Source organism: Gymnoscopelus braueri (assembly GCF_963280865.1).
Source record: "Gymnoscopelus braueri genome assembly, chromosome: 9".
Taxonomy (NCBI): Eukaryota; Metazoa; Chordata; class Actinopteri; order Myctophiformes; family Myctophidae; genus Gymnoscopelus; species Gymnoscopelus braueri.
Window position 1 is genome coordinate 34,287,183 of NC_137610.1, and position 16,095 is coordinate 34,303,277.

The window sequence follows — 16,095 nt, forward strand, 5'->3', positions numbered from 1 at the left end:
AATCAGCACAAAACAAAATGTTATGTTTATTTAAAAATGTTGAATGGCATTTCTACAAGAATAATCAACAGTAGGCTACGTAATTACATTTGCCACTAATAGGTCAATGTAAAAGTAATGAGAAATGTCTGGAAGATGAAAGATGTGATGGGTTTACAAATGCAGCAGTGTGTCAAAATACATTCAAACTAGGTCATATAGGGAGTGAAGGCCTATTAAGTCAGATCTGAGACATGCTGTTTCTTATGGCTTGTTTTTACTTTGACTATGTCATTTAGTTGATATAAATTAAGGCTTTACCAGAAAGGTTAGGAGATTCTCAATTAGCTTCAGATTGATGGATCAGAGACGGGGAAAAAGGAGAACATCCATCTGCAATTTCGGAAGGCAGAGAGAAAATGGAAGAACTGAAAAATACAAAGGAAAGAGAAGATGGATATAATGTTTCTTGTTGTAATGACCAATGAAACGGCTACTGTGTCACTGTCAGCCATACTATTTTTACAGTGAAGACAACACCACAGCCCATCTCCTAGTTAAAGGAGATTAGACGGTGAACATCCTAAGAGCCAAAGAAATTAGCCCATAAACAGAGGGATGTGGCAATTTCCCAAATAACCCATAATTGCCATGTCACACATAATGTTCATATGGCTGGTATCAGGCCCCATTCAAAGATGATAATTAAGTATAATTTGCACATATAATAGCAGAAGCTGATAGAAGCTTGATGTGTAGCAAGGTTTGCTTATTTTTCTTTCATCTGTGTTAGCTAAAAAAAAAAGAAGAGAAAAAAATCATTACAGCATTAGACACACCACAACTAATACATTTTTGGCTATATTTAATTCTGATTCTGAGCACCAAACAAATGATACAAGTATTCAAGATAATCCAGATGACGTACACCGTCTTTTTAAACGCAGTTGTAGGCCTTTATCCGATATACACGCCTAGTATGGTAGTACACAACAAAAAAGTTAAATGAACTTGTAACCACCAGAGGGCACTGTTCTACAAGATCAGCTCTGTTCCAACCTGCCACATCACCAGTTACTCAAACTGAACCCCCGGCTGGGATGGGACAGACGAGGCTGCGGCATTTACAGTAGTATGTATGAGGCTCGTTGGTCTAGGGGTATGATTCTCGCTTAGGGTGCGAGAGGTCCCGGGTTCAAATCCCGGACGAGCCCAATTTTTTGTTCTATTAGGGCCACAGGAGCATAATATAAATCTGTGATTGTGTCTACTGTAGATGTCTCCCACCATTTTTGAAATATAGACAACACATTGCTCACAGCCAGAACAATGCGTAGTTTGCCAAGCATTAATTACATTAATTAATTAAATATTTCTAGAGTAAATATATTAAATGTACCAAGATGTATATCCATATTTTAAGATTACAATACAAATCATAAAATGTACAACAGTTTCTGATGGGTTGGAGTTGACAGTGAAAGGGGTCTTCAGTCTTCAGAAAGTTGCTTGAGGCCCACAGAATGTTTGCAATATGTATTTTTTCCATTTCTTCTTATACCAATAATAGCCTTGTAATAATAGTTATAATCATATAATTAATTATCTCATTATTATATAATAATTAAATTAGATAACATTAAAAACGTGGGCTCCCCATGGCACATATGGGGATGGTGGTGGTTGGGATTCTACCCTCTGTAATCACTCTGCACTCTCATGGAGAAATTACATCCATTTCAAAAATATTTATGTGGAAAATTTGCCAATTAAAATCTTCTGCAAACTTTTATCAAGTCCATGAGATAGATTTTTTTTCCCTAAAATCTAATGCATATGGTGAGCTGGTCAACACACACTAATATTGTGGGTTAAACACACTACAACTTGTCTTGAATCGCTTGATTTGAACTTGTACAGAAAGACTTAAAAACAGCCCTTGGTGCTATTTCTACTACTAAGCTACTACTTTTACTTACTTATATACAACTAAACAGTTGCTTTCTTGAACTACTATTAAAAAGCCTCATTTAGATAACATTTATTGTCGAGTGTGAAGTCGATCGGTTCAGAGGTTCTGGGCTGAAGGGGTACTGTTGAAACCCCATTTTCAATCAGCACAATGGTTGGTTATGGTTATGTGTCCATGGAGAGCTCTCTTATCTATAATAGCCAATGTGAAAAGAACAGGCCAAACTATAACTAGCTACAGCCAGGTTCCTTTCCTGAGTCTGTGATAAAATACATACTCTGCTTCATGTCACTTAGGAAAGGCACAGGCACAAAAACCTTATAAATAAAATGAAGAGAACGAAATAGTAGCCTACACATGACATAACGGGGAATGAAAACCAAATATGTAGAAACTACTGCCCAACCCAAATCTTTGCTTAGTCTGTCACTTCCTTTGTTATTACTGCCATAGGCTTTTCAAGGTGATCTTAATACTGTAGATATTTGATTTTTGTGGAAGCCAGATTCTGTTCATTTCAGCGTGAAAATAACTTGCAGAGACTTGAAACTTGCTTGAGCTGGATAATCCAATACGCTAATATAATTGTGCTATCATTTTGTCAGGTATGTAGTTGCTTTTTAATGCATTTTAAAGTGAAGTTTGATTTGAAAAGTCTATAGACCCTGAAGAAAAGACTGGTTTACAACTGAAATCCAAACATTCATGACTTAACAGTGCCCAGTCCATTTCTGGAAAACCGCTCACCTGAACGTCTTCACACAACAGACAATTCCTTGGGTCCTCAACAATACACCTACAGTACCAGTTAAATGATTTGATGAGTGGTTCACACAGCAATGTTTAGCTACTGTAACATTGACTCACTTATTCAGGTAAGTTTGGTAAAGCCATTAGCAGGAAATGGTCTATGTAAATTATGTTTGATATATGACCGAAGATGTGGTATGGTCCTTTAATGATTTGAAACAAACCATTCTATCTGACAAAAAAAGTATACAGAGCCGGGTTGAGAAGAGGACTTTATATCATATCAATCATTTAGAATCTGTAAGGCGTTGTGTGTTTGTGCGTTCGTGTTCTCACAAAAGTAATACAATTGCCTCCAAACTTGGCACAAATATACCGTAAGTCATGGGTTGGGATATTGAACAGCAGCAGCAGGTTATAATTTGGATGGTCTTTGAGGCTCATTTCGACACATATGGATGAGTTTATTGACAAACAGCTCATCATGACCATCTACAGTTGGGACAGACATGCAGCTGTACACTTTGTGCTTCCACCACAACAGTCATGATGAGCCACCCACCCAAAACCCCATAGATACTGTTAGATTACACTGGAAGGTGATGGGGACAGCTAGGAGGAGGGCTGGCAGTGTCAGGGGGTACAGGCCGGGGCCGGGGCCTTTGCAGGTAGGAAGGGGCCAAATGCCCAAAGGGCAAATTAAGGAGACATAAACCATAAATGGAGAAATGAAGATGAATGATAGCTAACTTTGCCTCAACAAATCCAAACACATACTAAATTATATTGATCTGGTTCTGAACATGTGAACATAAATAGACAGACAGACATGAGAGTAGTAGAGGGGCTGCGGTGTGTCTGCGTGCGTGCGTGCGTGCGTGCGTGCGTGCGTGCGTGCGTGCGTGCGTGCATGCGTGCGTGCATGCATGCGCGCGCGTGTGCATGTTTGTTGTTTCTTTGTGTGTGTTTGTGTGTGGTATGAGTCACCTGATGAGTGTTGTTGATTATTATCCAGAGAGAGCTAAATTACTGGTCGTGATTCAGGCGGATAAGTCTCGGACAGAATGCTACTAATGATCAAAGGGTAGTGGATTATACAGTAGGAGAGAGCCACTCAACACAATACATGGGAGGATGATTCTGTAAATCCGCAGAGCTTTATTCACGAGAGAATACCTTTGGGTGGTCTCACAGTGAGCTTTACCATCCGGTGGGCATCTTTGCTTTATTATCTATACTTGTGTTGTATCAGTGTATTAAAATATAGATATTTTAGGCTAGATGTACAATGTGAAATTATAGGCCCAATTGGTTCTATTTGTACATTAACACTGAGGACATTGTGTACATGCAATGTGTTGTATCCTATTTGGCTCACAAAAAAAGATACATCTCTCTCTCTTTCTCTGTCTTATCTAATCACAGCAGGGACAGAGGGCTGACTGGAATCAGGTATCATAAAATACGACAACCCATTTTGCACTTTGAAGGAATAAGGAGAGAGCCAAGGCATCATCAGGCAGTTGACCATTACACGTTCTCTTCCCAAATAACCCATAATTGCCTGTTCACGGCATAATGTATTTGGATGGCTGGCATGGAGCTCCATTTGAAGGTGACCTAAATGACGAGTTATTAAGTGTAATTTGCACATATTAAGAGCAGAAACGGCCATTGGGTTTATGTTCAGTCGTGTGCTGTTTTTTAACATACCAACCGCAGGTTAGCACTGTGATTAAAATATAAAGATCAGTAAAATGATTTAACATTTCTTTTGTTTTATTATAATTCACATGTTAGCTAAGCAGTGACACTCAGCGACATTCAAATATTCAGGTAAACAGTCATCACTAACAGTCAGCACCTTCAAAATCACCTCACCCCTGCCATTTTGTAAAATCACTGATGTCTCACATTCACTGTAACATACAGTATATATACAAACAATATATACCTGTGTGTGTGTGTGTGTGTGTGTGTGTGTGTGTGTGTGTGTGTGTGTGTGTGTGTGTGTGTGTGTGCGTGTGTACACAGTATATACAGGTACTGTATATAACTTAGGAAAAGACCACACCTTCAACGGTTAAAGGTTATTTATTGATAAGATGTCGGTTACAATACAATGTACATGTTATTGTAAATGGGAAAATAAAAACAAATTTATTGAAAAGTATCATGAGAGACTAGTCATTTTTGGCAATGGTTCTCAACCTGTGGTTAGGGACCCACATGATTTTGGGGGGGAAATAGAAATGAGCATTACTGCATCAAAAGTAATCAACAAACTTTACTATAAAAACTGGTCAAACATTGGCCAAATTGTCAAATAATATTAGGATGAGGCGAAAGAAAATTGCCGAGCTACAAGCTCACAATGCCTTGCAGTTGCAACGCGAGGCGTTGTGAGCTTGTAGATCTGCTATTTTCAGAATATTTATCTTAGGAACCGAGTCAAACAAAATGAAATGACTCAACTCCTACAATTCCAAGTGCTTATCAGGGTGGGGGGCCACCAGTTCAAATATGATTTTTTTTGGGGGGGGTCACGGCCTGAAAAGGTTGAGAACCACTGATTTATGGCATGAACGGCCAAGGATACCGATTGGTATGGAGGTTCCGAGGAGGGCATGGACCCTTGTACGTTTGGCTTTGAGGACCATGGCGTGAGACCCCACCTGGAACCAGAAGGATAGGAGAGAGAAAACAAAAGGGGGGAGGGAGGGTTGCGACATACAGTGAATGCACACTGACATTTTGACAAAGCAGGGTCCAAATATCACACTGATTGGTGTAAGGAGGAGCTGTCATCAGCTTGATTGAAGACAGGTGAATGATTGGCATAGAGGCGGAGTTGTTGACTGCTTGATTGGCAGGAGATGGCACAAGGAATCAAGTTGTTGTTGTTTTTTTCAGAGGAGAGACAGGAAATAAAGGCAAATAAAAGATGACATACTACACAGTTGTCTAACTTGAACTGGCCAGGGGACATTGTAATGATGTGGTTGAACACACACTGAACAGGTCAGCCACCAGTAAGCCTTGCCATCCAGATGGGGGCTGTCCATACTTAAGCTAAATAACAAGCCACCAGATGAACCAAAGAACTTCCGTCCAATATCACTCTGCTTCAAAGGGTGATTCTATCGGGAGCGTATCTATGTTCCCCGGGTTCTATGTTCCCTGCTTACTAACCCTAACCCTAAACCTAACACTAACTCTAACCCTAAGGTAAGCAGGGAACATAGAACCTGCGGTACATAGAACCCGGGGAACATAGGATGAATAAACAATATCATGGCCAAAATCTGTCCTCATCGACCTCAGGGCGTAAGATACAATTTGACACAGAGGCATCAAGCTCCTAAAGATTTTAGTGGATGTCAAACTTGTAAAATGTATCATGATGCTTATACAAGATCATACCGTTGTAATGAAGACCTAATGGCCAACGCAGTAAGAGAAGAAGACTCTATTCAAGGCTCTATTTTGTCCCACTGTTACTATAATACACCTGTGTTGATGACTCAGCCACTTCAATTGCTGATAAAGCTTTCAATGTTATTCAGAATACCCTTGAAAAGAACTCATCACTGAGCCAGTACTTCCACAATTAGCACCTATAAAGCTGAGCCTTCCTAACACGGTATGCTCTGTATTCCATCTTTCAAACTGATGTCAATACCACGCTGAGTATCAAACTTGTCAAGTACAGTATGTCCCAAGTATATCTTGATGTCATACTTAGCCGAAGCCTCACCTTCAACTCACATATCAAACAAGTTGCTGCCAAGAGGGCTGCCAATGTAAACCCTACACACCTCCACTTTTGCCGTTGTACTCCACTGCTGTGTATGCTGCACCTGCAAGGATTCACAGCAGCCACACAGCCACTATTGCTATTGTGCTCAACACCTTCATGAGGCTAATCAGTGGAGCCCTACCATCAACTCCTGTTGTGTCCCTCTGGCATCCCACCTGCAGAGCTCATTTCCTGATATTGAAGCTGGCCTGTAAGTGTACAGACCACAAGCCCTGATCTAGCCTACCGCCTGTTGACTACACTGAGTTGACCAGAAGACAGCAGACACTTCTCTACTGAAGCTAGGAGACTCTTAATCACGATCTCTCCACACCATGAATGGATCCTCGATTCCTGGAACAAGCAATAGCACATTTCAAAATCAGAATGCCTGGTTCAACCTCAACAGACCTCACTCTGGAGTTGATAAGACCCAACTCTATCTACATATGATTGGAGTCTGCCACTTATCTATGTGAATGTGGGAAATCACAGAATACATCGAGCAGATCATTCCCAATCTTCAATGAAATGGAATTTCTTACAATGGCCAGTCCCTATGTGGCCTCACCATCAAACAACAGATGAAACTCATGGTGACATTCGTCATTCTACAGAAATAGAATATACAGCATGTATAGCTTCGTGTGTGTGTGTGTGTGTGTGTGTGTGTGTGTGTGTGTGTGTGTGTGTGTGTGTGTGTGTGTGTGTGTGTGTGTGTGTGTGTGTGTGTGTGTGTGTGTGTGTGTGTGTGCGTGCGTGTGCGTGCGTGTGTGTGTGTGTGTGTGTGTGTTTTCAAGTGTGTGTGTGTGTGTGTGTGTGTGTGTGTGTATCTTCATATACATGAATGTTTGTGTCATTCTGTGTTCTGAGCTGATCCCAGCCTGTCTAAATGCTAATGACTGTGTGAGTCACTACTAGTACTATAACATTTCCAGAAATCTACGACTCAAGGCTTTGGTTCAGCAGGGAGGCCAAGGGGCTATAATGGACACAGAGCAGCACAGACCTCCACTGCATTACACTGCAAAAAGTAACAAGCTCAGTAATTTGTTTGCTCATGTACATTTTTTATTATCTTATATTCAGGTGTTGGGAGTACCATTTTGTCTACTACATCATCGCTTATTATGCAGCGGTATTATCAAACACAATACTAGGAGGGCATTGGATGTTGCAAATTGAAATCCCATTTATTTAAGCCTGTCAGGCTTTGAAGAAGGAAATACAGAAGATGCCGAAAGCAGGAGTTGATGCACAAAATGAATGCCATTATCTTTAGCTTTGTTTACCTGTCAAAATGGCCGCTTTAAAAAGTTAATGTAACATACATTAACTTGCTTAATATCTGTGAAATGAATTACCAGTGATATAACATTGTAAAATAACCAAACATGTGGTTGAACACAGGATAAATTCACATGTAGAGTTAGACATTTTTTGCAGGGGACCATGTCCTTCTGAAGCCTTATATTCCATCCCAGTATCTGTCTACATTTTCCTGGACCCTTTAATGGATCTATTCCCTTTCTTCTCAGCAAGCTCCTCTTTCATCTGAAGGAGTGCTGTTTTTACCAGACCCCCTACCAGACAATCAGTGCTCAGTGCTGATGTGCTTCTTTTGAAGCTGAGTAGAGAAGAGGAAATGGCGACGGAAGTAAATAAAATCTTTATCCTTGATGCTCATCTCCTTGCCCTAGACCCAAACCAATGGGTGATTTGATCACATTTTCTGGTAAAAAAAAAATCCCTGCTATCCAACCGTAGAGGTTGTGCTCCTTCTAACACCCCTGGTAGTACAGTAGATTTTCAGGTATCTTGCTTGGGAGCAGTGGCATAGCCAGGAATTAATTAGTAGCTAGGCCTCGCACAATGTGGGCGGGCACGGCAAACGTTTTCCATGAATTAATTAATTAATACTTATTTTTGCCTATCTGAACATGATTTAGCAGCACAATGAATTTGTATTGGTTGAGTAGATAATAGACAGGTTGTCCAATCAGTAAGAAATTTACACCCACTGCCCAATTTAGCAGCTTAACACTGTGAATTTGAATGCAGATGTGTTATGTTATGTTATTTTAGTTGAAAATGGCTTAATAAGATATTTAAAAATAAAAATATACTGTTAACAAAATGGCTTAATATGATATTTAAAAAAACAAAAACAAATGGGTGGGCCCAGGCCTACCTATGCCCACCCGTAGCTACGCCCCTGCTTGGGACCTAAGCTGAATCGGACAGACAAGTGTCATGGCAATCCACCCATTATATTTAAGTGGAAATGTTGGACTAAGGTTGGCGCTAGCCAAAAGGCAAAGTGGTCATCAAAATAGCGTTCGGCGAACGGTAGAGAGAATGAAGGTGTACAGCAAATTCTGTGGCAATACAGATGGTAGTTCACTCTCCTATCTAACATCAGGGTCTTGAGCTCTACAGTGTTGTTAGCTAAGCTGTCGCAGTGCATCTACCTGGGTGGTTCGCTTCTTGCCTTTCCTGGCTTTGCCCTGGGTTGGCTCCCATAAATGTGACTTAATGGGACTAAAGTGGTGAATGGACCTAAAGTGACATAGCCATACAATGGCACTTCTTTTTGGCATGTTAAGCTTCATTCAGATACAACAGTGAACAGAGAGGGAGGAAAGGTGGGAAATGGAGAGGGATGACAGGCAGTAAAATGCTGTGTGTCGGATTCAAACCAGGATTGGCTGTGGACTTGAGCCTTTTTTACAGTATGTTTTATGTGCTAGTAGCCTACTCAGTGAAACCACGGCGGTGAATCATTCCTAAGGCAATTCTTCCTTTTACTAGTTTTCAGTCAGTGGATACGGCTGAATCGACCAATATTGAAAATGGGCAATACAATTGGACTGACATAATCACTGTTGTTATAGCTACAATCCTTACGTTTTGTGTCCTCACCCGACAGAGAGGTAATGGCGCCTGTAACACCCAGGATTCAAACCCTGGTGTCCCGCATGTGAAACCAAATACTGCTCCATCAAGAGGGAATTCATTCTGGCCAGCATGCATGGGTTTATGAGCTTCAGGCAGCGGGCCTCTCAACCAGTAGGTGTCCTATCAACACCAGAGTCTAAATTTCTCAATGGAAGAGAAAGGAGACCACCTCCAATCACTGCAGATGGCTATATATTTCATTAACATACTCTACCATAACCAGCTCAATGGTTGGGAGGTCAGGTTTAAATCCCTGGTTTGGTCATACCAAAGAGTAAAGACTATACAAATCCAATACCCATTGCTTCCCTGCTTGGCACTCAGCATCAAGGGTTGGATTGGGGGTAAATCCCTGTGACATATAGTGTTATGTCAGGGGGTGTACAGGATGGCTCCTGACCTACAGTATGGTCCACATGGCTTGGAAACCGTTGGTTCCAAAGGCTTCTTACTTACCATGCAGATTGGTTAAAATATCAGGAGAGGGCTAATAACGGATGTATTTATTGGGTGTCGCATGAATGGAAGAAATAATAATAAAGTAATGATAATAATGATTTAATTTCATAATTATCATCAGTTTATTTAATTCATTGATTAGTCCTATTTGACGCTGCTGGGGAAATTCAGTTTGCAGCTTTGCCCATGCAGCTGATTGCTGCCCAAGTGGTCAGACTTGAGTGCATGGGGGGAGCAGCTAGGGGTTAAGTGTCTTGCTTGACAAATTACCGGGGGTCGAACCTGGGATCTTCTGTTTCCCAGGTGGTCTCTCAACTCATTCAGCTATGGCTGCCCATAGCTGAACATTAAAGAAAATGGGAACATTTCCATGTGAGGTGATATTTCGTAACCCCATGGTTATTTTTTTTAAATATCTGGATATATAACAACTTTCTCAGACAAGCACTTGATCTCATCATCTCAACCTCCGTTGATGACACGTCCTGGACTCCTTGTGTGTGTTACTGCCCGATTTGAAATCCTCATTGTGTGCTTGTAGATCTGCTATTTTCGGCATGTGTCATATGGAGCATAAATTAGGCGTAACTGTATGTGGGTGTCTTCACATTGTGTCATGATAGCAGGGCTTTGTTCCCTAGATATGAAGAGCTAAATTAAATGATGTAACCACGCAATGATAAATGTGTTGAACGTCTGTTGAACCCTAACATCATTTGATCAATTTGTACTTTGTAATTTGTACAGTACTGTCATACTGTGATCAGCAGACAGGACCGCTTCTACAGTACGTACAAATCACCTGGTAGATTGAAAATACCACATTACCTGTGTCTACACTACACGACTATTCAAAAGGCTTGATCCCGAAGGGGAAATTCAGTTTTCAGCTTCGCCCAGCTGATTGCTGCCCAAGTGGTCAGGCTTGAGCGCAGGGGGGTAGCAGTCTGTGTCTTGCTCAGGGACACCTCGACACACATGCCCGGGGCCCAGGTAATTATTGATGATCTTCATAAAGCCTTCATACTTGCAGGGACCTCTCTTTAGAACAGCCACCAGTTACAGTTGTGTGTCCAAATCTGTGTTAACCACTTAAGCCCTACTTTGTTGTACGACAAATAGCCCCAAAAAATAATCTTCAAGCTCACAATGCATTGTAATGTTGTGACGCGTTGTGAGCTTGTAGATTTGATATTTTTGCTATTTGTGATATGGGATTTGTTTTTAAGGTTCTAACAATTTTTGACAATTTATTTTAAAATCTTCAAGTAGAATGACATTGACACGCCCAAAACAATGATTCCAGATTGAACGTGTTTAATGTTATGGATCATCTGGAAGCACACAAAACTTTATTGTCTCCGCCAGGCCGAAAGGCATGGCGAGAGAGTATGTTTTACCCCCTGTCCGTCCGTTTGTGTGTCCGTGTGTCCGTCCGTCCATCTGTCTGTGAACAGCTAATCTCAGGCACCGTTGGCCCGGTCGCTGTGAAACTGTGCACGCACACTCCCTGGATGCCAATTCAGAACCTCTGCCCCAAATTTTTCACATGGGCCTGTTATAGCGCCACCAGGAGGCCGATTTGTGCAAAACCCTTTTACTCCTACAGATTTTATCCAAACGTCATGCAAATCGGTACACAGTATCTCTATAGTCATGTGATCAACACGGATCTGTCCGATTGTCCATATTCCATCCTCATTGGCTAAGGTTGGCTTCCAAAATTTGCAGGATTGGTCCGTTTTGAACAAAATGCCTCAAATCATGAACGCAGCTTGCGCTTTCCGTGCAATTTCACACGCAAATTCCCATTAGGCCGAGGAAGAAATGCCAGCCTTTTCACATTGGCCTGTTATAGCGCCACCAGCAGGTCTAATTTAGCAAAACACATTTTTGGAACAAAATGCCTCAAATCATGAATGCAAGGTCCGATTGCCGTGAAAGGCCTAAGAATAAATGGCACCCTTTTCACATTGGCCTATTATAGCGCCACCAGGAGGCCACAATAACCTACCTAACCTGGCGGAGACCTGTGCTCCGAGGAGCACTTTTTCTAGTTATTTCTAAACTTTATTTCAAGACATAGATCAATAATGTACTGTGTGGATGAATTGTTCATCACAGTCATCGTAACCCAATCCAAATCTCCACAGCGGGCTGTATTGACAGCAGTTAGACGGGACTGAGGCAAAGCAGACCAGGAAGGTCAAGTTTAGAGCACTAACATAATACACAGGCAGGTTCTAACTTAATATGGCATGACAAAATATACTGTAAATATAGAAAATCATTTTCAATTCTTTTCTTCTGTATGTGCATCCCAAACATCCACATCCTAATGGAGATCCAGTGGAAGATATTACCATAAATTCACCAGTAGCTATGTAACCCAGTGTTTCCCAAACAATGGTTCGTGGACCCAATTTTATGGGTCCAAATATGGATTGTTTCCTGCCATCTTTATTTACTATTTCAAAAGATAAAAGACTTTTAGGAAATAGTGAAAATAGCAGATCTACAAGCTCACATCACAATGCCTTGTGAGCTTGTAGATCGGCTATTTTCACTATTCACTATTTTCATATGATTCATTTATAATGTACTTTTGTAAGTTTGGGTCCCGGGGAGACACCAAATGTATCTTAGGGTCTCGAGCTGAAAGAGTTTGGGGACCTCTGATGTAACCAAATCATAAGCTTTGATAGACTTACTGTTGATTTAGGCTAAATTACTACTGTAGCAACATTTGGTGCCTGAATTGCCATAATGGAAGCAATGACAGTGGCTTTGGCTTGAGCACTCAGTGCTTTGGCTTGAGCACTGAGCACTATACCTACAACTATAACTATAACAAATATAGTTTTAAAAATCGTTCCAAGTCAAGCAGATGGCAGAGTCTACACCACAACTATCACAAACACAATGGTGAACGATACAGTAGTTATCGTTATAGTTATAGTGCTCAGTGTGAATGGCCCTTTAGACAATCATTTAATTCACAACCCTAACCTTCTTAATAACTAGCTGCTGAGACTGAAGGGGGGAGAAGGCCAACTTTGTTTTGGACTTACTGTAGCAGCACCTGCTCACACACACCTGCTGACCATCCACCTGCTGCTGACGCATGCTGACAAACAGAATGGTAGCTGCATGGAAAACACTGGGGGTTAGTTAGGGCCAAAATGACACGTCTGTTTTGGAGTTTGTTCCAAACAGATAATGTGTAGTACAAGTCATTTGCTTTTTTGTTTGTTTTAAAAGTAGACAATTCAATGTTGGACACCAGTGGTGGACAAAGTACTCAACCTCAATACTTGAGTCAAAGTATGGATACTCCTGTTCAAATATTACTCAACTAGCCTACAAGTGAATGTTGCTCTGTCAAAAAAAGTACTTTAAAAAAAACTAGTTTGGCTCAATACATTTTTAAAGATTCTCATCTCATCTTTGTTTGATATGAATGTCTTATTTTTAACATTTAGAATATTTTCTAAACATTAGTGTAAATAGCACATCTATAAGCTCACAACACGTCCCATCATGACGCGTTGTGAGCTTGTAGATCTGTTATTTTCACTTTATGAAATAGGGCTTACTGTAAGTGGCCAATTTGTACTAATAATGTACTTTTTTCCTTTCTAGAAATGTAGTGGAGTCAAAAGTACAATATTTGTCTTTGTAATGTGGTGGAGTTAAAGTCATAATCATCCAGAAATACAAATACAAAGAAAATACACATACTAAAAATATTATTTAAGTACAGTAGGCCTACTCAAATAAATGTACTGTACTTCATTACTGTCCACCACTGTTGGACAAATGGAGACTCAAGTTTGTTAGCACAAACTATGAACACATTTCCTAAAAATAGAGCTTTTATAACCTGGCCTGGACCCCATGGCAAGAGATAAAAAGAAATCCCATTTCACAATGGGGGAGATTTTCAGGAGATGAAAAACTCAACCCTCAGAGCTTGCAACATCCTCCTGGAGGAAAATACATATACGTATATATATGTAGTATACAGTATTTTATTATCATCATCATTATATTTACATATTTTTTTTATTGAAATAGGATTTCAAGAAACATACAAGGATACAAACATAAAAGGAAAGCAGAAAAAGACAAGACAAGATAATTGTACTTAAAGGTTGAACTCATCACTAAGCAAGGAAAGTATTAAGGAAATTAATCACTAAAATACTGCTAAACTAAAATATTCAATATACATGGATACATTATTTTCCATTTCCCTTCACACAGTCGAAATCAACACTTGCGTCGTGTGGGCCGTTGGCTAAAACCAGTCCACATTTACATCAATCTAATGAAGAACATCACTGTCCTCAGTGATGTAATATAATGTAATAAGATAGAATAAAACTATTGATACCTGAGGCTAAACTGCTTATTGGTGATCTTCACAGAGCCTTCAGACTTGCAGGACCTCTCTTCAGAATCAGTTCATTAAAATAATTAAAAATGAATGAATGTGCTGGAGGTTAGCATTAGTACTGATAGTAGTCAATTATTGAGTACACCTAAGTCACTGGTTCTCAGGCCCAGGGGTCCTTGAGGGGGCTCCAGTGGCCCCCAGCTAAATGGTTAATAGTTAGGAACCAAATAGACCATTACAGGTCTGTAACTCTGAAAATAATGGACTCAAATGGGTCCATTTGGTTCCATTTTACAGTGTAGATTGGGGTTCCAGAGATACAAATTGGACAAAGAAAATATCAAACTGGGAGTCCTTGACATTAAAAAGGTTGAAAATCACACGTAGCCTATTGTTACAGCCATCATACACCTGTGTTTGATTTGCTTTGTGTGCACTTATACTATCGAAGAGGGCACAGGTGCATGTACAATAGATGAGCTCACAGGAGCAGAATGTAGGCCTTGTTTGACCATACAAACTGGATAAATAACACCACCATGTTGTCATTTCAGTGAATATTCCCTGTATTGGATGTGGACGTGAAAATGGGTTACATCAAATGTGAGGAAACATGCCGTCTGTCAAATAAACCTTAACTGGTATGCTATTGGAGGCTTGTGTTTATTTAATGTGCATGTTCAGAACAGCAGAGCCCCAGTGGCTTTATGAGTCGCAGTAGTCAATACAAAACAAAAAAGTCAAAATGTTGCTTTGAAGAATCATTTGGATTACTCAGTGGATGGTTTCATGACTGTGATTTACTTCGATACTTACATAGGAAACAACCTGTGGATGTTGGTTTGGATTGTATCAGACAGGCAGACCACTGATACAATCTCACAACGCTTCGCATCGTGACATGTTGTGAGCTTGCAGATCGGCTATTTTCAATGGAGACCCATATCAGATCAAACAGCAGAGGCAGAGAAGACTAGAGGAGAGAAAGACACACAGAAATACAGGTTGTCACATAGTACAAGGCCTAGACAGGGAGGTCGTCACAGTGAGCAAGGAAGGAGGCCACTTTTTCAATGTCCCACTGAACTTTCTGTTCCTACCCTGTGCTAAAACGTCCCATGGTTCTGGTAATGAGTCCGGTGGCTCCCGGGGAGAGTTTCTCGTTAGACGTGGTAATGATGATGACTGTCCACGCTGGGTGTCCGAAATAACAATGGTAGGAGAACATAGTATGTGCATGAAATGACAGGAGGCATGGCAACATGACCCCTAAGAGGAGGAGGAGGGCGAGGAAAGGCAGGACTAAGTGGTTTCTCTCTGAGTTGTACACTTTAGGAGTGACATTTCTCTCTCGTCTTCGGTGGTGGTATTCCTGTCATGTGCACCGTGTTCCCCAGTCAGCCAGGGATGTTTTGGTAATGTTTGTGATAATCTACTGACTGGAAGTCACAGTTACACAGGATGCATGGTCCCATGTGGTATTATGAAAGGAAAGTCAATTAATTCATTTTTTTATTTATTAAAAATGTCATTGCAATTATGTTGAAGGTTAAAATAGACCAAATGCAAAGGTGGTGCCATGCTTTGCAAACCTTGGTTTACACATACATACATACATATGTGATACATACTGTATCAAGTGCATTGGTAAGTCAACAAATACTGCTGTCTTTGATTCTGAAAACGGGGTGGTCAAACAACAGAAATAGTCAAATGACAGTATGACATATGTGTTTTTCCTTTTTCTTTTCATGTCATGTCATAGCGCATGGGTTCTGT